This window comes from Sturnus vulgaris, chromosome 4, assembly GCF_052056855.1.
Source record: "Sturnus vulgaris isolate bStuVul1 chromosome 4, bStuVul1.hap1, whole genome shotgun sequence".
NCBI classification, from domain to species: Eukaryota; Metazoa; Chordata; class Aves; order Passeriformes; family Sturnidae; genus Sturnus; species Sturnus vulgaris.
The window spans coordinates 33,728,979-33,752,593 of NC_142246.1; the positions used below are offsets into that span (position 1 = coordinate 33,728,979).

General features: G+C 38.0%; 1 protein-coding gene and 1 long non-coding RNA gene across 35 annotated transcripts in view; one reads left to right on the forward strand and one right to left on the reverse strand.

Annotated features, from left to right (window-relative positions):
• The window catches only part of TENM3 (teneurin transmembrane protein 3), a 1,293,899-nt gene extending 1,282,151 nt beyond the window's left edge, over window positions 1-11,748 (reverse strand). For all 26 annotated transcript variants that reach the window (XM_088163549.1, XM_088163548.1, XM_088163550.1 and 23 more), the window contains exon 1: window positions 11,622-11,748. The gene's annotated coding sequence lies outside the window, so the exon portion shown is untranslated. The remainder of the gene's footprint in view (window positions 1-11,621) is intronic.
• Window positions 11,749-11,788: 40 nt separating this feature from the next.
• LOC148223935 (uncharacterized) overlaps window positions 11,789-23,615 on the forward strand; it is a 70,432-nt gene continuing 58,605 nt past the window's right edge. For 2 of the 9 annotated variants that reach the window (XR_015803129.1, XR_015803138.1), the window contains exon 1: window positions 11,789-11,927. This is a non-coding gene — a long non-coding RNA (uncharacterized LOC148223935). Of the gene's footprint in view, window positions 11,928-12,489; window positions 12,561-23,615 lie in introns of those variants that run through there. The other 7 variants (XR_015803139.1, XR_015803134.1, XR_015803137.1 and 4 more) reach the window with 6 other exon arrangements.

Genomic DNA, 23,615 nt, shown 5'->3' on the forward strand with positions numbered 1-23,615 from the left:
TTAAAATGCATGCCTGACCATACTTGATGTATCCAGAAAAATCCTGACCATACACAACAAAAGCAGCCAGTGACAAACATACATTTATTAAAGAGCATTTTCAGCTCATTTGGACACTGGTTTCAGCACACTATTGAATAAGGAGAGCAAGGACAGTCAGGAAGCAAAATATCCTGTGAATCATTATTAAAAATGACATTATTATAAAGCAATAAAGGGTACCTGATAAACAACAGAAAAAACTATTGAGATGGTAAAGCAGATTAAATTAGCTCCCCAAACCTGTGCAGTAACACGTTTACCATTAATCATAGAGAAAATATCAATGACAGACTGAGAGGACCACAGAGCCAGTCATTACCTGTCTGTATCTCCACCAAGAAATGGGTTCACCACATTGCTGGATTTCAACCAAATAACTGGCCAACCCAAGAAAATTCCTCACAATAAAGCACCTTTATATGGTAATTTAGCTACAAGGTAAGATAAATGTCTATTACATAAAGTGATTATTGACTATGAGAACCTTTCAATTTAAGAGAAAATTACTTTGTGTAAGAGCTCTCCAGAGCTAGTGACAAAGGTTACATTTTGCTCTTTTAACACACAGTAAGAGAGAATGACACTTTCACTGGCCTACTCTATATCAAATCATCAAAAAATGGAAAGAAAGTTAAGAAAAGATAAAATTCTTCACACAGGTTTTCACAGTCTGTCCAAAAGTTAAATTCTCCTTGCCCCGCCAAAGGAGTGCACTGGAAATAAAATTCCTTGAATCTGAAATCCACTGACAGTATTTTCTCACCTACACATGTACATGAAGCTACACATGTACCATGAAGATTTCATGTTAATGACAATGCAAAATTCACTGAAGTAATAAGAAATTGACATAATAAGTTTTGTTAACTGTAAATCAAAAATAAACTATTTTAAAACATTAAAAAATTATATTCCTCACCTACTTGAAGTAATTATAAATTGAGGGTTTTTTTACCAGCTGTACTACAAGAAATTAAAATATGGAAGACAGGTAGGAAAATAAGAGAGTCTGATAATTGAATCTAAAATTTATCACCTTGAAACATTAACAAAGGTTTGAAAATTTAAATCCACTTACAAAATAACCAAATCCCACCTAAAGAACATCTTTTATTAATTAATATTCTAATAACTTCAGGGAAAATGAGGGGAAAAAAACCAACCCAAAATTTTCATAAGATTAAAACAATTAAAAAAAAAAAATTACTGGTCCAGCAGAAAAATAAAACTCTAGCTACCAGTCTGATGTAGTTTAGCATTTAGCATTTTCACAGTGGATTTCAGGCTCAATGTGCTAAGAAAATATGTACATATGGATAACTTTTTTTAAAGAGGCTTTTTTGTTTACTGAATATGATTCAGTTTAATAATGAGATACTATTATATATATTATATATAATATATAAATATATATTATATAATCCTTCCTATTAGAAGAATTAAATATCCAGAGTAAATATGGCATTTCTTTTAACTACAGATGGCTTCATGAAGAAAAGTCCTGAGAAAGAAACTGAAAAGAACAAGGCATTTGATAACTATGTAAAATATGAAGAAAACGATATTTTCAACAATTTTTCATCAGCAGTCCTAGCCAAAGTATGTCATACACACTGTCAAACGTCAAATCCTGGAAATGCTTAAGCAATCAATTAAAATTAATTTCCCATTAAAACCTACTTGTGTTTAGCCATTTTCACAGCAGTGACAATAATATTAAATAAAGAGTGCCTATCGCTGTAATATCTACAATATGCAGTATATTTAATAGCTTTTGTTAGTTCTGAGGACCAGAGAACAAGCTGAAGTAGAAAAATCACACAAAAATACATGCAGTTTTTAGTTTGCAGAGTTACTATCTTTGTACTTGAAAAAAATTATTATACTGGAAAAAGACTGATAATTGATTTTGAAGAACTGAAGGCAAAATACAAAATATTAATTCTGCACATTACAGAACATAACCCCTTAGAAAACAGTAAACGCAGAATTTAGACAAGTTTGGTATTCTTCACAGAGGATGGCACAAAGATGAAAGCTTTTGTTTTGTAAAAGTGAAAGTTCATGACAGTGGCTTTAATGTCTAATTCCTGAAATACCTTGCTTATGACATGTATTTCCCCCATCTTCAGCAGTATTTCTACTGTGGTTATTGAGGGCTTTCAAACAAAAAAAAAATTCCTACTGACATTTACATTTCTATTGTGAGTCTCCTCAGCATCCAAACTTTAAACTGTTAAGACATTCATTCACCATTTTAGAGTACAGAAGGAATGCTAAGAAACGCTAGAATAATTTCATGAAGGTTTTTTTTTGTTGTCAACTTAGTTTGTTTTTCTTTGAAACTACTGAAGGTTCAGTATGCAGTAAATTATTTTCTGCAGCTTATATTTTACTGCATATGCTTTGTCACTGTAGATATTTTACAAACATGATAGGCATTTCAAAAATGCTGTCATATAATAAGCAAGGATATCTTCACTGAGGTGAAGAAATAGAAACAAAGCATTTACTGAAATGCAAATTGACATTAAACCTAGAAGTGGCCTCCCAAAAGTAAGACTGAGATGAATTACCACGACAGTGATGAAACAGAATCTTATACCTATGCACCCACTGTGCATCTTGCCTAGGTAAGCTGACAAGTGTTTCATGTAGCTAACACTCTTTACTGGCTTCAAACTGGATTTCAGTGGGGAAAAAAAAAAAAAAAGAAAGAAAAGAGGAATATGCTTCTTGTGTTATGCCGAGCACAACGCTTAAACAGATGATAATTTTTATACTAATGAAGAAACAATTTTGGTCAATAGACAGTGTTTTAATCTGAAAAACACCATCTAGTTTTCTCATCTTTTCCTCATGATTTATTCCCTCTATGAAAACTTAAGAAAGAAGAGCTGCTACACAGGTTTCACAATAAACCTTTTTCCAGACTTACAGGTTATTCACAAAAAAGATTGCCTGAGACTCAGATTTGGCTCCTGAAATACCAGCTTAGGAGTATTTCTATGGGGAGCTAGAGGGCAATGACACAGTCAGACAAAGGCTCAGAAAAAAACACAGCCACTCCACTCACAAAGCTCAGGATCCAACACTCAGGGCTGACCACAATGAATTCAATTACAAGTTGTAAATGCAGATAGCTACAATAATAGCAGGAATACAGTCACACCTGAGAAACACGTGTGACCAAAACAGAAGACCAAGAGGGAAGACGTGTTGGCTGGCTGGAGAAAGTCACTGTAGTAAAGAAAAGCAGCAATAGAAAATTTCTGAAGCAAAAAATTACAATAGCTAGCTGCACACTGCTTACTCTACACAAAGTTATTTTTACATAAGCAGCAAATAGGATCCTCAGTATGTGATCTGAAAGCCATGAAATTCCCCATACGAAACAGGTGGTGGAATGGTGCATGGGTGAGTGAAAAAAAAAAAAAAACAAACCAAAACTCAAACCCAAGATAAAAGTGAGAAAGCCTAAAGTTTAACTATATTTTCTAAAGTTCCAAATAGTATAAACTATTGCTATATGTTTCATTAAATGGGCTACTTACATAAATGCATACATTTTGACAAGACAGGGGAATCTTATGTCCAACACAAGCATATGACAGAATCTGTACTCATTAAATGCACATGCCATGTAGCACAAGAGCCCTGACCTGCTCCCAGGTCTCGAGGTCTTATGGAAGAAGACAGCAGATAAAAGGTAATAATGAAACCATCACAGAACCTTCAAATTACAGAATATAAATGATAGCAAGCATGAGGCAGAAGTTCTGCAAATCTTTCTTCTAATGACAATGGTGGTTAAAGCAGATTCCATCTCCACCCCTACTTTGCACCCTCATTGCTTAATGTGATTGAAAATTGAAAATGTTTTTCGTTTTTTGTTGTTTTTTTTTTAACCTCAGAATTATTCATTTTAGATCTGTTGGCTGTGTGTGCAGCCCTTTAAATAATTCAATTGAAAAGGTTGTTATAGAATAGAAACGAACAGCCAAATAATTTGAAGAACTTAACTTTTTGATCAAGAAAAATATGTATAGAATAAAGGTTTCTAATATCATGTACAATTTTTGAAAAACAGCTGCAGATATCCAGTCAGGAAAAGAGAAGATTCTACTTGAAGGTTTTATGAGGAAAAAAAAAAACTTTAGAAAAATACCAGTTTTGCTTTTGCTAATAAATTTCTCATTCACTGCCTGAAGATAGATACTCTTTCTGTAACTCTTTACCATTATGACAACTAGTAGCTGAACCCAAAATTGACAGAATTTTTCACTATATTACTCTACATGACACTAGCAGCAGTGTGAAATTGAGTGTGATCACAGCACCAGTCAATTCTACTGGTTCAGGGAGTTTTTAGTTTAGGTCAGTTTTATCTTCTAGTCCTCATATTCTTCAATCCCAGCGTAAAGAAAATAAAGACAGAGAAAAAGACAGTAAAATGAAAGACTTTAAAAAGGAAACAAGGGCAGAAAATTGTTGATATTACTACAAGCTCTTCCAGTTCTCCAAGAACACAAAGCCCACACAGCATAAGGTCAACTCTGAGCATATAAAGTGCAGCTCACCCCACCTAGCTTAAACCTAAAGAAGCCTCATATTGTTTAAGACATTCGCTGCATGTCCTCTAGAACACATCACAAGGTCTTCAAGAGACAAACTTCATATCCAAAACTTACATCTTACTCAAAACAAACCAATTTAAAAAAAGGGATTTTTTAAATAAAAATTATTTTTAAAATAAGAAATCCAAACATCCCCCTCCCTTAGTGACTAACCTCTCTTTGCACTAAGAACTTCCGACAAGGTGGTATTTTAGAGCCCTCTCTGTTCTCTTCTTACCACTGCTCCTTTTCCTCTTTATGTTAAATTCAATCCTCACTTCTTCACTTCCTACTGAAGAATAACTACTTGTCTTCCCCCTTGATTGTTTTAACAGCTGGTGCTAGTTTGCCAATCAGTCTCACGCAATCTTTTCTCATTCTCTTTCTGTAGTTTCTTCCCCATTTTTTTGCATGACAAATCAGAAAGCATATCTGAGAAAATACTAAGTTACAAGCATTTACTAGTCTAAGGAAGCGTGGTAACAGCTAACCCTTATTCTAGCCTCAGCGCAGCTAATCCTAGCTATTGCTGAAGCAAACCCTAACTAGTCAGTCTTTAAGGAAAAAAAGTCAAGCAAAATCCTCCTTCTTGAGCACTTTACAACAATCTACAATTCTTTTTCCCAGGGCTACATAAGCCACAGTAAATCTTTTGCAAAGTGAAGCAAAATTAATTAGTCTTGCAGCTGCAAATGAACATATTTTACTTCCTACTGAAATGGAACAGGAATACATTTGCAGTTTAGTCTGAAAGGCAGCTAAAAATCCAATTAAATTAGAAGTAGCTTTTAAGTGAATGGACAGTACCTTCTTACCCATGGTATCTAATTCACAAGCTATCCCGTACCTGCACCCTAAATGAGCAGATTTGCTGAAATTAAAAAAAGAGTATGAATCTCTATCGACTACCATCTCTTCATTTCAAAGCTTGATTTCCCCTTAGACTATCAGCTAGTCCATTCTGATTCTCATCCATGTATTTTATCCCTTTCACCGTAGGAAACAGTTAGAAATACTTAAAAATTACGGTGGTAAGACTTGTACTTGAATATAGACTTTTATTTCTGTCTAAAATTAGGTTTAGTAATCTCTGTTGTGCAAGAACAAGCTATACCCCAATGATTTACAGGTAACTGAGACACTACTTTATAAAGTACAGTTGCTGAGGTGGGACTTATTGCAGACATCCACCAAAATGAAAATAGTATTTTCAAATAGAAAAAAGTATTTTCAAAAAGAAAAGCATGAAACAGACTTTGCTTCCGTCAAGATTATGCTTATTATCTCCTGTTATATCAATTTGTAATCCTAAAAATAGAAGCAGGCCTCATCATCAGATTAAACCTGTATGTAGCATCTGCAGAAACAAGTTTTGAATGGGTTTTCTCACTCATAACATAAATCAGTGCAATTTCTGATAATTTTGCTAGCAGTTCAAATTATTTCATCTGAAATCAGATGAAATCAATCAGATAGTGGTCAGTCTACTATAAAGTGGAACAATGTCTTTCAGAGCTGAGCTGGTGATGTTTCAGTCCAAACTTCAATAAGCTTAACTCCTGCTGTGACCCATGGGCAATATCCACTGTCAATTACCATATACTTCATCCTTCTCTCTTCCTCACCCAACTTGCTCTAAAAGTGGATAAATATAACCTCAATCCTTGCTGGCTGGCTGTCTTCTCCTGACTGTGTCCTGCTCCCTGCCCATGGAAACAGCTGATGCTCTTTGGAACATCATTATGGCTGCATCTCAATGTTACTCTCTCCTAAGGAGAACAGGCTTACAACACAAAGGTAGAACAGGTGTGGGAGCAGTACCTCAGCCAGAATGATTTGCCACCATGTATTTCTTCAGAGATTAAATCAATTTGATTTTTAACACTGCTTTAAAGATGGGATGACTCCTAAATACACAGAAGATCTATTAATGCATAGGTGTCTGAAGGGAAGAGCAATTTGACCACTTCCCCTTGTGTCCTAAATGCTCCTACTCCAGCTATTCCATAGAGGTCCAGATCACATACAGTGAGATGGCTGCCAATGTGCCCTCTGCAGATCTGCACTGCCAAACACTCACAGTGCCATATTCTGGAACACAGCTCACCGTGCTTACTTTCTTTTAGCTGAGAGGAGGTAAAAGCTGCAGCAGGCAGAGGGCAGGTCTGGTCTTAGGCATTGGTTGGGACTAGGGCTGGACTAGAGAGCCACCCTGTGTGTGACTACAGATTTCTGTAAACTGTCCTTGCATTCATTCCATGAAGGGAAAGAGATGCTGCTCTCATTAGACTGCTACAATAGAAACATGATGACCAGATTTCTCTGGGCATCTTATAGGGCATTATTTCGGACTTTTGCAGAAACACTTCCCATTGAACAGGAAATATCAAAATATTCTTGTTTGCTGAAAGTATGTTTGCTTAGGCGTAGAACTTCTATTCAACAGGAGACCATTATGTTGTTGTAACATTTGATACAATTTACATTACTGCCTAATTAACACTGGAATATTTAGCAGCTATTAGAAGAGACATTCTCAAGAGTTCTAGATTTCATGAGAGCTCCCAAGCAGAGTTCTTTCATGCAATACTTGACAGTTAAAATTTGAATCAACAAAACTAAATTATCTTTCACTCAATTTGTGTTTCTAGAGGAAAAGTATTTGCAAATAGTCCATTATAACCTTCCTACATGCTACAGTAAAAGATAGTTCCTGTGCTTTAAAAGAATCTTTGCAAATTCAGTCTTATTTTTTAATAGATGGAATTCAAGTTACTTGGGATAGAAGGTTCTAGATAAATTAAATCTCTAAAGCAGTTTGTAAAGCAGATAGTGTCTCTTGCTAAGATTAATTAAATAAGACTGGATTCCAAACAGAAAGCATATATAAGCATACTTAGGCATGTAACAGTGCACGTGTGTGTTAAACCACATGCAGTTTCCTCTGTTTGATAAAATGTTAGTCTTCAAAAAACCTAGTTCTTGGCTATCCACCATTAAATTCCTGAAATCACAGTCCAGAATTAACAGGTCCACATGTAAGACTTGGTTTCTGTAGAGACCTGAATGAAAGAATACAATTTCATAAGTGAAAACATATTCATGACTTAACAGAGCTGCAAGTTCTGTATGAAATTATCTTTATTGCACAAATAAAAGCATAATTTAATGCTTTAGTCATTCTGATAATTTGCAAACTGTGACTTGGCCAAGCCTATGGAATGTTTGTAACTTCAATTGCTACCTTTAAAGAAGTAAAATGCTGTTATAACGGAAAAAAAAATCTGCATACATGAATCCAATATATTTTAAAAATCCCCATAAGTATTGGCTTCCACAACTTTTATTCCAGTATCCATCACAGGTAATAATAATAATTATTATTACTATTATTATTATTATTAGCTACACTAGAAATATTCTCAGTTACTGAATTCACAGACTCTTCATCTGAAAGCATTAACAAACATTTTGCTTGTTTCTTAAATTTGTGTTTTACCTGGTATGAGGTGTAGCTGTAGCTTCCAAGTCAACCATGGGATATTTTACTGTTATGATAGAGGCATGTGCCCAGAAGCTGGCATTCCCTCATTTTGCAAGCAATGCATGGCAATTAGACAGGATTTAAGGAGCTCTTTCTCTTTCCCCAGTATTAAAATTGCATTTTCCAAGATTAAAATTTTCAGGTTTATCCATATGGAATTGTCAGTTCAGTAAATACAACATTTCCAGAAACTGTGTATAAAACTCTGGTATGTGTTTTTTAGGTAGTGCCAGAAGAGCAGAAAGGAACTTTCATTCTAGCAGGGACAGTAAATTTAAGATTAGGACATCAAATAGTAGGGTGAAAGAAAGATTGCAAGTGCTACAAATTGGAAGCAATACAAAAGAATACACTTAATAATGCTAAAGGACCTTCTTGCACAGATTTATAGAAAGAAAACTGGGAAAGATCGGGGAAAAGTATCTAGATCTTATGCAGAAGAAATGTATCTCTGTTTCACTAGAAGGATTTTAAAAGCAGAGTTAACTTTCTTGTAAAATGTATGCTGGTATCATTTTAATACAGTATGTGGAAAATATACAAATAACCTCCCCCCCTCCCAGCCAGCATTATACTACCGAGTATGTAATGGAGAATACTTTTTATTATTCCTTTTGTCTCAGATTTGTGGGTCCTTTCCCCTCAAAAAAAAAAACCTCTACAGCATTTTCTCACACTCCATGTTTTATTAAAGACACATAACAAATCCAGATGTCAAGACATAAGTGTTTTGCAAATGTCTGGTAACACATTCGGCTATCTATTTATCAGCTATGTGAAAAGTCATACTTTTGTTCTGGAGGAAATCCAATCCTAACATTAAACACCATCTCCATTTAAACTAACATTTTTATGGGAACTGAGGAAAAATCCAGAAGTTCTATTGTTCTGATTTTTTAGAAACCCTCATTTCGACAGCATAGACTGGAATTCAGGTTCAGAAGTCAGCAGCAATGCTCACAAGAAATATTTGAATACTTTGGTGCGCAAGAATAAAGGAAGTTTTTGTGAGAAATGTATCTATACTAGTGAAAAGAGCAAGGTTGGGATACAACACAAAAAGATTTCTAAGTGACAGCTACAGCACCCAAGACAAGAAGAAAATAAAACAGTTTTACAATTATGAATATAACTTCTGTGAAGCTCATCATTTTCACCGACTTGGGAGGCACACACTCCAAGCCCTTTCAGTATTTAGGCCAGCATTTCAGGAGATTCTTTATGCATTTTAATACCTCCAAGGGACACAAAACCATACTGGTGACAAAAACTCATCATTGACTGAATAAAGCATAGGTATATAAAAGTCCAGACATACTTTACAATTTTAATTATGTGCTATTCTCTACGGTAGTTCTTAATATAGAATATCCTATTTAATTTGTGAAGTTATTCTCTTATTAAATTCAATTTCTGGCACTTTGCTTAAGTATATGTCTTTGATTAAGATAATGGAAAACATTTTTTCTCTGGGGAAAAAAATACCTCAAATGTAAGACTACATTGTGTTGCTTGTTGTTATGCCAACTTTATTACATTAAGAAAACTTTTACAACAAAATGCAACAAGTTTATGCAGTCATTGTATGGGCTTCTCATAGAACATTTTCAAGTTGTGCAAGAAACGTGAGAAATGTAAAGAACCAAGAGTTCTGAAAATACAGTTTAGATGCACTGTTGATTTACTTATCACTTCATTACTGAAGTATTTAACCTGAATGTTATTATTATTAAAAAAACCCAACAACTTAGTTGTTTAGTTATAAAAGGATGACAAGAAAAGCGTTGTTACACCATCCCATAGCCAGTCTCCACAATATTAAACAGCAATTATTTATGATCAGTGTAAGTGGCACAAAGAGACATAAATTTCAAGTGTTAAGTGGTTAGTAGCATAAAATTCAAGTTCACTTATCAATTCAGTCAAATTATGTCAGCTGAAGATGGAAGAAGAGTTCACTGGACAATATGTAAAATATTGTCACCTCTTTGATTTGCTTCACACATATTTCTACACCATTTAGCTATATTTACCCATTAAGGGAAAATCAAGCCTTCTCTTAACCAATGCTCTAAAATTGTCTCAGTGCTGCTGGCCAAGCTAACACCTTAAGCTCTTGCAGAGTGTTACCATCACTGTAATATAATTATTTAACATTCTAACACTCCATTCGGTTCCCTGGAAGAGTGGACCTTCCAATTTTAAGAAAACCCGCCCATTTAAGTGTCATTAGCTATCCAATTAGTACAGTCCGTTCCTTGCTAGCTGCAGAGTACTGGGATAATCTTTTAATTGTTAACCACTACTGAATAATTTTAGCAATTACGCTTTTATACATTCTTTGATAATTAAGACAGAATACCCTCCTCGAATCTGACCATTTTCCAAATCTCAGTGACGAACAGAACGACGATCAGTGGCCGAAAAACTAACGCGTGTGACCAGGGGTAAGGCTGGCACCGCAGGGCACCGCGTCCACCTGCAGCGCCCGCGGGAAGGCGCGCACGGCCCGGCGCTCGCCGCTCACCGCATCCAGCCCAGCACCCATTCCGGCCGCTGTGCAGCGGCTCCGGGCGTACCGGGCCGCTCCGCACCGCGCCTACGGGCTCCGCTCGCCACGCTGCCCAAACCGAGACGAGCCATCGCGGCCGCCGCTGCCCACGGCTCCACCTGCCGGGCGCCCGCAGCACCCGCCCGCTCGCTCCTGCCTTCCCCGGGCCGCCGCCACCGCGGGGCGGACAGAGCCGCCCGGCGCCCCGGCGCGCATCTCCCGCGCAGCCGGGAGAAGCACCGTATCCGTCCCTCCTGAGCATCGGCAACTTTCTCTCCTTCCTAAGAGGAGGCGTGCCTCCGGGGGCTGCTGCCAGGCGCTCGCAAGCAGCCGCATGGCACAGGCTCCCCGCAAGGCGCACCCCTGGAGGTGCTGGAAACAAAGCGGGATTACCTAAAAGGGCACAGGTCTGCTGGCGGCCGCCGGGAGCCCCGCGCCGGCGGGAGAGGCGCCCTCCCTCCGCAGGACGCTGCCTGTTGCACGGGCCCGCGGGCTCCCTGCAGGGCAAAAACAACTTCGCTCCGCCGCTGCTTCGCCACCGCGCCTCGAACTCGCGTGGGGAGAGGGGCCCCGGGCTGCAGCCCTGAGCGGCAGCAGAGGCGAGCGGCTCGGAGAAACCCCCTCTCCCGACAAGGCTGAGCTGTGCTCTGCAGAGTGGGACCCCCCTTTCCCGCCCCCCGCGGCTTCCCTCTGCGCAAAACCAATTAACCCCGAGCGCTCGCCCTCCCGCAAAAGGCAAGACGGGGGGTGCGGGAGCCGACAGGAGGCAAAGTTTGATAAATGAGCAGCTCCTGCAGTGACAGGTGACTACGGAGCGGAGGCACCCTCCGCGCCGGGCTGGGCAGAAGTGCGGCAAAGAAGCACTCACCTGTCCGTTGCCCTCCGGCAGGCGCGGAGGCGAAGGCGGGCAGCGAGAGACAAGCCCCGCGCTCCTCTGCCGTCCGTCGGCCCCAGCGGCCGGATGGATGCCGGGCGGAGGGCCCGCAGAGCAGCGGGGCCGCCCCGGGCAGGCACCCGTCAGCGGAGCAGGTGAAGCGGGGCGGTCGCCGCCGCCGGAAAGCAACACGTTTGGCTCTGAACTTTGCAGCTCCAGTCACAAACAAACAAATAGAGCCCAAGAAGGACCTCTCCCATCAGATCCCAGCCTTCTCGGCAGCCGCTGCCTCTCTTATTGGTGCGGAGGTTATTTATTTATTTGATTTCTCCCCCCTCCCTCCCCTCCTCCCCTTCCACACACCCCCCTTCCCTTTCACTTCCCCTATCCCTCCCCCCTCCCCGGCCTTCCCTCCCCTCCCTGACGGCGCAGACAGCCCCGGTCGGTCCCGGCGCAGCGCACAGCGCGGCCCGGCTGCTCTGCGGCCGGCGGCAGCGCCGGGTGCCGGGCGAGGGGCGGGCGCGCCGCGGGGAGGCGGGAGCGGAGGCGGGCGGGAGCGGGGCAGCCGCCGCACCGCTGCCGGGCGGGAGCGGAGAGCGGGCGGGAGGTGCTGCCGGACGCCCCGTCCTCCGCACCGGGCAGCGGGGGCGGGAGGGTGATCCTGCCGGTCGCCGCAGGGACAGGGCAGCGGAGCAGGGGAGGGATAGTAATCGGGGCCGGGGAAGAGGGTAGCCGGCAAGTACCGGGCTGCTGCCGCGAGGAGCCGGGGGATCCCTACGGCGCTGTTTTGCGGCCCTCGCCCACGGGGAGCTCCGGCGGCCGCGGTGCGGCAGCGGCGGCGCCGGGAACGTGCGCCCGGCAGCCCCGGGCGGGAGCGGGAGCGCAGGAGGGGATGCCGCGCTCTGGTGTGCGCGTACGGGCAGAGCCGGGGTTGTAAGTGCCTCTGTATGTGTGTTCACGTACGTGTGTCTCTGGCAGCGTTGCACGCAGCTTGCTTTCAAGGAGACCCTAGACTCGCTAGCCGCAGTGTACTTTGTGTGCAGCGCTTTTCCGCTCAAGCTTATGCGTGATCAGTGCAGCGCAGGCTTTATTTTGCCTCTATCTTATCAGTCGCCGAAGCTTTGTTTGCTGGTTTGTTGCCCTTTTTCTCCCCTGTCCCTTAAATCCACGAGCAACTCGAGCAACACAGTAGGTCTCACCTGACCGCTCCTTAGAGCCAAGTACACCGCTGTGGTTATTGTAAGGAAAGGGAACGCAAGTTAAAAGCTGGGAAGGTAAGACTCCATGAAGGATTCCTTTCACTGCTCCTGCAGTATCCGTCCTAGCTCAGTTTCTCGTTGCAGCTGACAGTGGAAAAAAATTATTACTGTCCCACAGTGGCTGTTTTTATACTGCTACACACACACACGTGACAGATAGAATATTGACATTCTTGTCTTCTCTTCTGTCCCTCTCTCTTTAGAAAGCAGGGTTCAAATTAAATATCCAGTAGAAGACAACAGAAGTGTAAAATCTGTGAAGTTGGTACAAACTCTTTGAAATATTTGGGAAGGGTGTGTAGGGGGTGTGTGTTTGTGTGTGTGTGTGTGTGTGTGTGTGTGTGTGTTATCTGGTTGGTTGGTTTTTGCTGGCTAAAATTGCCACCCTGCACTCCTGGCATTAAATAGGCATTCTGGATGTCCGTTTTCACATTCAGGGAAAAAAAAAGCCCCAAACCATCACTACAATAAACAAGGAAATAAAAAATGTGCTTAGAAAATAAACTGTTATTCAATAATATTACTAGGAAAGAAAGCATAAATTATACCCCTATTTCTGTTCAAGTGACAAGACATAGAGATGTAAAGATTGCTTTTAAGTCAGTCAATGAATTTATGTAGATTCGTCATTTCAAACAGACAGTACAAGTATTTCTTTGTGCAGCAACTCTGTAATGCTACCTTTGTCAACTGAAGACAATAAACTAGAAAGATTAATGTACATTTTGTCTTCAGTAATAAATGCTATTGTCAAATGGGGAGAACTTCTTATTCAAAGAATTGGATCAATAGTTGACTTTGTTTTGAAGCATTTATTTAAGAAGCTACTTAAAAAGAGTGAAGTTCATGCTCTTAATATCCTTAAAGAAATATTTCAAAGGCAATTATTCTATTTGCCAATCTAGCGGTCACTGCCATGTAGCAACAAAAAGCATGAAAGCTAGATGTGGAAATCCCTTTGGGTTCAGATAGTGCTTTCTCAATGGAAGAAGAACAGTAGGAAATTAAAAAGTGAAATGCACTTTAAAAAAATCTATTTGAATATTTTAAACAGGTTACTTTGAATAGGTGAAGTTTCATCTCTAACCAGTAAGCTTCAAGGTCAATGAAATGCAAATGACAGATGTGCTCCATGCCTGAAAGAATGCCACCAACTTTAGGTAACATTTAGTGAGCAGTATTTAAAAAGTTGACCGCCTGTTATTTTAATCTGTGAACTCTGTGTTCAGCAAGTATTTGTTCAGAAGAGCACAGGGTGTCTTTGACTGGAATAAACTACTGCATTTTCAAAATACAGGAGGTTAATGAAGATACTGTTTTATTAATGATGGGCCTGTAAAGACAGTTGTGCACATCAGTGAGAAGTGACCACTGAGTGAGGTCAGTTAAATTTAGTCTGACATTTACACTGTAATACGTCATGTGAAATTTCTACTGTTTCACAGATCTTAAAAAACAATTTCATTATGAGTAAACTGAGACTCTTTTTAGAGAGATTCTAAGACAAGGAAGCACTATGTAAAGTCCATAACAAAATTGATCCTATACTAGCGTATTATATCTGCTTCCATTGAAATTAATTTATTAGGCTGCTAGATACACCTTAAAATAAATTTGGTTTGACTAAGTCAAGCTAATAATCAATTTTGGTGGCTACTTAATATATTGACTGTTCACTGGAATTACGCAAGCAGAATATCATTCTTGGTTCTGGAAACTGAAAAATATGTAAGATGCATAGAAATTAATAACTAAAGTTAAGAAAAGCAGACATAAAAAAGGAATAAAAACAGGAAGGAAAAACGAAGACAAAGCTATAAAATTTAGTTTCCTAAAATTTCATCTAGTTTTGTTTACTTGCCTTCATTGGCTTCTTTCATCACTTAAATTCCTGTGATCTCACACTTGGCATTTTGGAGTTTTAAAGGGCTTCAAACTGAGACTGCTAAAAATAAATAAATAAAAGCAGCCCCCACTGCCACCCACTCACACTGACACAACCTTTAAAATAGCTTTCTTTATTTTCTCATATAATGGCCTGTTTTTTGTCTGGACTCTTTAAATTTCATTTCTAAGGGCTTAAAGAGCTGCTAGCATTGCATGTGGCTGCTGATACACATCCCATGCAGTATGTTGTATTTCAGAAATCCATCTGATGATCTCAGATGTACATGTTAATATTTTCAAATCTATTAAATCTGAGCAAGTTCTAGTTAAATATCAACAGAGAGAGCTAGTCAGTAAGGAGTTTCTCCAAAACAAGCATTTTTTTGCCCTTGGCCATGTTTTCTGTGTAGGAGGCTTTTTACAAAAAAGATGGATTTTTCTTCCACATCTGAACAAGCAAGTTTCCACTCCTTTTTCAATTTCTTTTCAGGTAGCTGAAATGCTTTTGATCACAATTTATAAATACGTCAGGCAAAGCTGTGAGTAAACTAGCAAGAATATATCGGGCAGTTTGAGCTTTAAAATTGTGTCAGAAATCACATACTGTCATGTTACAAAGACACAAGAATTCTACATGAATGCATGTTAAATTTATGGATAGATGACATTTAATATGTTATGAAATCTTACTTAATTATTACAGTATGATAAATATTTAATGAAGAGGTTTTCCAGCTAGCCAGAATTTGAATTATCTTACTACTGTGAGCATTTCAAAGTCAAGAAAAAGTAGGAATTCTCCCCTTTTCAGACCCAGTAATGGGTATGGTATTTACCTTAACATGTCCAAGGGTTACTAGAGGATTCAGTTTGGGCTGTTCTCCAGTTTATATAAACAAAGCTCAATGTATAAAACTGATCAGAAGTGTGCTAATGTTCTATATTTTAAAGAAAATGGATGTCAATAAACAGGCATGTAATAGGGGAAAAAACATCATACAGCTGGATAAAAGAAAATCTGTAGCCTTTTAAGAAAAGGCTGCTTTGTTGGAAGATGATGATTTGCTTCCCTGTGAATTAAACTTTTAAGTTGAGGTGATATGATCACATTTGTATAATGAGTTCAGGGTCTGGCAACTTCTTGCCATGTTTGGTTAGGGGAAAATTATTTATCCTAAGGAAAAATTTAACCACAGGGTCAGGTCAATGGCTTTTAGATTAAAAAAAGCAGCTGCCTTTGGTAGTGGGAGTCGTCTGTTTCTGTTCTGGTGACTATGAAGATCTTCAACTTCTGACCTCATCACAGTCTACAGCTTACTCAAGGGGCAACGTGGAGAGGCAAGTGCTGATCTCTGTTGGCAAACAATAGGACACAAGCAAATGGAATGAAGCTGTGTCAGAGGAAGTTCAGGCTGGACAATAGCAAAAGGATTTTTGCTGAGAACATGGTCATCACTGGAACTATCTTCCCTGGGAAGTGGTCACAGCACCAAGCATGTCAAAGTTCAAGGAGCATTTTGATGATGCTCCTAAACTGAATGGTTTCAGTTTTAGCTTTAGTTTAGGAACAGGGAGTTGAACTTGATGATCCTGATGGGTCCTTCTAACTTGATATATTCTGTTATTCTATTCTATGATAAGGATATCTCATGGACCATTATTATTATTGTAACTCTTAAACAGTCGTGTGTGGCCCCATGTGTCACCAGTATCCTTCAGCCACCAGGACGAGCTTCTTGCTTGTATCAGATGCCCTGGTAAATTTTTGTGTACATTGCAAAGAGTGATAAGTAAGAGTACTCTGAAAAGAGTACTTTTTTGTATGTTTTGAGAATGCTTGAATACCATTCACTGCAACAATATATGGTAATTGTCATAATCCTCTAGCATTTATCCAGAGGATAGTGCTGCTCAAGTCAGAGCTGGTTTTTTGGCACCGAAAAAGCTTCCAAGCTGATGAGTTTATGAGCATGTTGATGAGTGGCCTACTGCTGCAAAACATGTCTGAAGTTGAAACTGATATCCATTGGAATGTCCTCCTGATCCTGTTTGAGGTATCATAGAATCATGGAGTCATTTGAGTTGGAACAGGCCTTAAAGACCATTTAGTTCCATCCCCAACACCCCTGCCATGGGCAGGGACACCTTCCACTAGACCAGGTTGCTCAAAGCCCCATCCAATCTGGTCTTGAACACTTTCAGGAATGAGAAAGGTACAACTTGTATGGCAACCTCTTCCAGTGCCTCATCATCCTCACAGTAAAGTATTTCTTCCTAATATCTAATCTAAACCTGCCCTCTTTCTCTTTAAAGCCATTCTCTCTTGCCCTAAAACTATATGCCCTGAAAAAAAAAGTCCCTATCCCCTCTCCCTTGCAGGCCCTCTTTAGGTACTGGAAGGCTGTTATAAGGTCTCCCTGGAATCTTCTCCAGGTGGAACAACTTCAACTCTCTCAGCCTGTCCTCATAGGAGAGGTGCTTCATTCCTCTAATCATCTGAGTGGTCTCCCCTGGACTCACTCCAGCAGGTCCATATCCTTCTTATGTGGGATCTCAGAGAGCTGGATCCCAGAGAGCAGCATCCCAAGTGGTGTCTCATAAGAGCAGAGTAAAGGGGCAGAATTCCCTGCCTCCCCTCCTTGCTCTGCTGGCCATGCTGCTTTGGATGCAGCCCAGGACACATTTGGCCTTCTGGGCTGCAAGTGCACATTTGTTGCCTCATGTCAATCTTCTCATCCACCCACACCTCCAGCCTGTACTCGTGCCTGGGACTGCCCACAGCCACACACACAGCCTTGCACTTGGCTTTGTTGAACTTCACGAGGTTTGCACAGTCCCACATCTCGAGGCTGTTCAGGTCCCCCTAGCACATCCCTTCCCTGCAGTGTGCTGACTGCACCACAGAGTTTGGTGTTGTCAGCAAACTTGCTGAGCGTGCCCTCAGTCCTACTGTCCATGTCATTGACAAAAGCATATAAAGGGTAACACCCCATATTTATGTATATAGAGGTATACACCCTGTTAAGCAGGGCACCTCAGAAGATCAATTGGTGTAAACATCTAAGAAAAGATGAACCTTTCTAATTCTCTGGAATAAGGAAATAATTAAAAGTGTAAGACATGTTACAATTTGAATATGTATATTCAAATATATGTATATAATATGAAAGCTGATACTTTAACTGTGCTTAAATTTTCTTAGGAAGGAATACAGGGAAGGATATGAAAACACAGACAACATCTTTGACCCAAACTCTGTTTTTCCCTTGTTGTGCCAGATGCTGAGTTTTCAAATAAATAATCATTATATGCTTGTTTATGCTTAAACTTCACCTTACATGGCCAACAGCTTTTTGACAGGGAGGGATGTTGAGTGAGAGATGTCTATGATTTGGTCCAGTCTCTCTGCTCTTACATGGTTTTGGAATGTCTTCTACAACTCATACTGGAATTGCAGTGTCCCTACCTAGTGCCTTACAAAACTGCTCCCACCTTAGGAAAAAAAAAAACACTCTTAGAAAAAGTCATCGCCAAGGCTTCAAAAGATTATGAACTTACGAAATCCAGAAGTTGCAATGGAAACTATCTGTCACTGTAATAGTGAGAGCTTATGTTAACAAGCAAAATTTAAAGATGAAAGCTCATCTATAACAGAGGTGTCTGAAAGAGAGCTTAAATATTAAAATTACTTGTCTAAAGTAATACATTTCACAACTGGAATTTTGATACAATGATAGATATTAGACATTTATAAATAGAAAAGAAAATGTTTAGATTTCTACCACTTTTCAAAAGATGTTATAATTTTCATTTTAGTTTATTTTGGTTTTCTGAAATTCTTGTACTTGTTGGCTTCATATTAAGGGATGAAATCACACTTTTTTTACATTCAGCATTGTTGGATCTGAAACTAATATGCTTTTCAGGCATGTGGCTGTGCATTACTCCAGTGTGTGCAGACAAATAGCTGCTAAAATGAACCGTTTGCAGATTTGTCTATATACACATGACCCATATATTTATATAGTGAAGTTACTAGGTTGCCATGTAGAACTACATTCTATAATGTTTTGATGGGGGTATTCAAAACCACTTCTGTTTTTTTTAATCCTCGTAATCCCTTCCTTGGTCATGGACTGCCTAGTTTTCAAATATTTCTGCATGTGCTCATTTTGGTCAACTGAAATTTGGTATATAGACAATTTTTTTATAGCTATGGGGGGAAAAAAAGGATGGTTAGACTATTTATCTTCTAAATCTAAAATATATGATTTCTTTATTTTTTTTTAATCTTTCATTCTTAAGAAAAATGAATTGCTATTTGGAAATTAAATTTAGGAGATATGTAACTAGATACTCTATATGCACTCATTTAACTTTGGACTTTACTGGGCTAGATTAAGATGAATTAATCATTGTAATGAAAGTTAACAGTTACCATTGGACCAGTGCTTTTAAGTTGCTCATATTTACTGTTGGTAAAGAATGGAAGATCCTTAACATTAATGTGGAGAAGTGATTCTTGACAGAGGTGAATTTCTCAAAGTTAAACATGTTCTGAATCATTTTCTCTGGAGATTAAGTGTAAATAGATATGAAATTGTGACTGAAAGGGAAATTAAAGAAGAGGAAGCTTAATAGCCAGCCAAATAGCCACTGTACCATGATTGAGAAAAGCAGCTTCTAAAACCCCAACTTTATTGAGGAGGACACCAGTTAGAAAAAAGATATATATAATATCACAGTATAAAATGTAGGCAGGAAAATATATTTGGTACAAACTAGAAGCTATAGAATTATAGTGGAAGTGAGACCAGGGAACAATCTCTCATTTAGCTGAGGACATTGTATTAGGCAGGATGAAAAAGGCATCTGCTTTTATACATATCTATGTAGATATATATATGATACCATTAAAATTTTAAGAAAACTAAATTGCTGGTAGTGACAGAAAAAAAGAAAGTGTTCAAAAGTGTTCAATATTTATTTCATTTCTGTTTCTGGAAAGAAGGAGGAGAGTGCCTTGTACTTCATAATGATGGTGAAGTATTTTCCAAGCAATTAGTTTCTAAGGAAAGCATTAAGCAATATTTTTATGATGAATATTTGAAAGTAGCTGATTCAGATGAACTGAATTCAGAAGTAGACATATACTGTATTCATTTTAGGGGAATCTTGGAATACTCTAGAAACTCCTAGAAGCAGTGAATGTAATATTAAAGCTTAAAAAAAAAAATCAACAAAAAAAAAAAAACCCCAAGCAACGTGACCTGTGTTGTAAAAGAGAAGTTAATAGAATGGTGAGGTGGGTTTCTATACATAACAGTTCAAAAGCTTTGAGTGCAGAGCATTACTGCTAGAATTCAAAGCAGAAGGTTTTTGGAAGATAAAGTCTTGTCAAACAAATGTGAATTCTTTCTTTGAGAATGGTAAAGTTTGTCTGATAAAAGTAAGTGCTTTTGTACATCTGCCTCAGTAGTTGTATGCTTAGAAATTAGATACATAAGCGACACTTTCAAAATTGGGATTGTAACCGTGAAAATATTTATTCTCTAAAAAAATTAAAAGGTCATAAAATAAGTAAGTCACTATCACATGTACACACACTACCACATTGCATTTTAAAGGGTTTTTCTCTTTATTTGTTCTATGTAGAAATAGGTAGTGGTTAGGAGAACAGAGATTAAATTTTTCACATCTATAGTATAGATAAAAATGATAAAGGAATATTGTACCACCTCTTTATGCCCAGAGAGTAAAATGAAGCCAAAAAGTATAAAACTTATAGAAAAGAACCCTAAGTGTTTGGAAACTGGAGAAAATGTCTAATTTTCTTTCTAGTGGAGAAACACTTCATAGCCTTTCTGAAGATAGCCCTAAAATTCCTTACAGTGTAAATACAGTAGGTATTTTTCATTAAGAGACCAACTGTAGAACAAACTATGAGAAACAATGATAAATTCTGCACCCCTTCAGGTTCTCAAAGAAACTCTGGATCTGTCTTTTAACTAGGTGCAGACTATGCTTTAACCACATAAAGCATTTCGATTTAAGTCTGAGGCAAATAAAAGGGCCCATGATACATCTGATTCTTTCTGACCTTGAATCTCTGTTGCATGTCATTTCTAAATATACAGTTTTAATTGCTTTAAAATAAGTCTGTATGAGTCAGGTTTGTGGAACAACATGCTAACTCACATTATTTAGCACCAAATTTGCATGTAACACATTTGTCTTGTACTGATATATCTAACACTATATTTTGTCCTCATGCTCCCCTTTCACCTTCTAATATTCTCTTAACTATTTTTGAAAGATTTTAGAAGATTCTAAACCTTACACATGTATAAAACTGGTCACAGTTATGTCCATATATTTTAATATTAAAATAGGTACTAAATATTCTAACATTGCATTAGAATGGATACTAAATTATTTTATAGATATGTTAAAGTTTTAAATTGAGAGGTAGTTATTACATTTTTAAATTTTAGAGCAAGGACTTGTATTAGACGATTATAATTTCCCTTTGAATAATGTGAAAGTAAAATATACAGTATTAGATCAGATCATCCGCATAAGATTTTTTTTCACCTCACATTCCATCAGCAAGAAATATCATACTGAGTAGTTGCAAAGTTCCCCATAAAGGATGTTTTTATATTCTGCAGATACCCTCACTAATGAACAGTCAAGGATGCCCAACAGCCACATGTAAAATCATGGTTTGCTTTGCCATGTTTGTATTTCTTTCTTACTCCCATCAGTGTATCTTTGTCCTGAATTTTCTAAATTTCTGTACTTTGTCTCTTTCCAATTAACCATGGCTTAATCAATGACAAAACTCTTCCTCTCATGAGCAGTCTTAGGTTTTACTGTCAAAAACATCTAAAAAGAAAAAACTATGATTGTATTTTTATATAATTTTTGCATCATATAATGTCAAAATACATATTTTAGCTTTCCTTAGTAGAAGATATTCTGCTGCACTTTCACTGTATAAATTAGGCAGAAATTACTAATTGGTTTTTAATATTTTCCTATATCATACCCTTTTAAAAAAAGCAGTCATTTTTCACTGCTGTTATTCATGATTTTGGGGTCATAGCTGGCCTAGGATAAGTAGATTTGCTACCCTGCAGCCTTTTTCATTTTCTCTTTAACTACTGCATTAGAGCTCACAGTTCAGCCAGATGACTCCAAGGCTCCAGCAGAATTCGTGAATAACTGTACCTAGACCTAATGAAGTACAGCTCTCAATTTATCTGTTTGTTCCATTATTTTCTTATTGCTAATGTCCAGAAGATTTGTACATTACTTATTCCATCCTCTGGAGAAAAGTGACAAAATAAAGTCTTGGGTTTTTTTGGCATGTTGTATTTTAAAATCCAGCCATACTACCCGTCCTTTCTTAACTTTCCTTTGTCTTTTATTTACACTTTCAAGAATTGTTTATGTCTTTAGGTTATATGTTTTTTCATGGTCTGTTGTGGAGTCCTCCTAATTTACATCTTACATTTTAACCTGCCAGAAATTATGCTCCTTTCAGAAGGATTGAATTATACAAAAGAAAGATTGTATCTGTCAATGACAGAGGAAAATAGTATATTTATGGCTTATAACATATGGTTCAGTATATTTATTCACTGATTTATAGTACTTAAGTATTCTTAACAAATTCAATAACTTTCTAGACTTTCCTTAGACTGAGGGAGGGAGGGGTGTCTGGCTGGGGAACATCCTTTGTAATATGACTTTTCCTGGAGACATTAGATGAACTTTTATTTCAAACTCCACTCACTTCATTATTTCAGCTCCACTTTGGGATTTTCTCTAGAAAGAAGAGTGAAGTTGTGGTAAATTCATCTCTAGTTGCATTCAGAAAGTAATACTTTCTATATAGAATCATTGCGCAAAAATTTGTCAGGTACCTTAAGAGATTGTTTACAAATCTAATCCTTCCACATTTGTCCATAGATCATAGGGAATGAAATTTTAAAGCTTTTTTCAAAGACTTTTAAAAAACAAAAAGGAAAAATATCTGCTTGTAGCATAAAAACCTTGTGTGATATTTGCTATTTCAATGGCAAATGGAATTTAAGAGAAATCTGCTTGTGGGGAGTGACACCTGTAAGTCAGCAATCTCATGTCTTTTCCTTATTTATGGGATAGACATAATTTCTGTTTCATCTCCCTTTCATTATTCTTTTTATAGTCATGTGCACGAGTTTTTTCATTGAGCTGTTCTCTATCTGTAGGAAAGTGCTTGATATACAGAAAAATAGGGACCAAAGAAAATTTTAGTAAGGTTTATAGGAAAGCAGAAATTCTGCTAATAATTATGTTAGTTTTAGAAAATATCAATGTAATATTGTCCATACTTAATGGTTTTGCCTTGTAGACCTCAGAAAACTGTTAGGACCTGATATATTCTTTAGAATCAATAAAATAGGATATATTAAATTGAATTAATAAATTACTTCAAATATATAATTTTAGACCAAAGTAATAATTTTCTGTCCTCACAAAAAAGTGCAAGAAAACGACAGTATTTATGTATATTATTTATATATAATTACTTGTACTGCCTTTTGCAATTCAAAACTTATTTTTACAAATTACATGTTCTAGCTACATACATTTTTTCTGCTATGATTTTACTCATATAGTAAGATATAAGTTTGAGGCATATTTAAAGTCTTCCAAAATGAATGTTAATATTTTTCTATGTGTAGCAATATATAAATATATGTATATGTATATGTATATGTATATGTATATGTATATGTATATGTATATGTATATGTATATGTATATGTATATGTATATGTATATGTATATG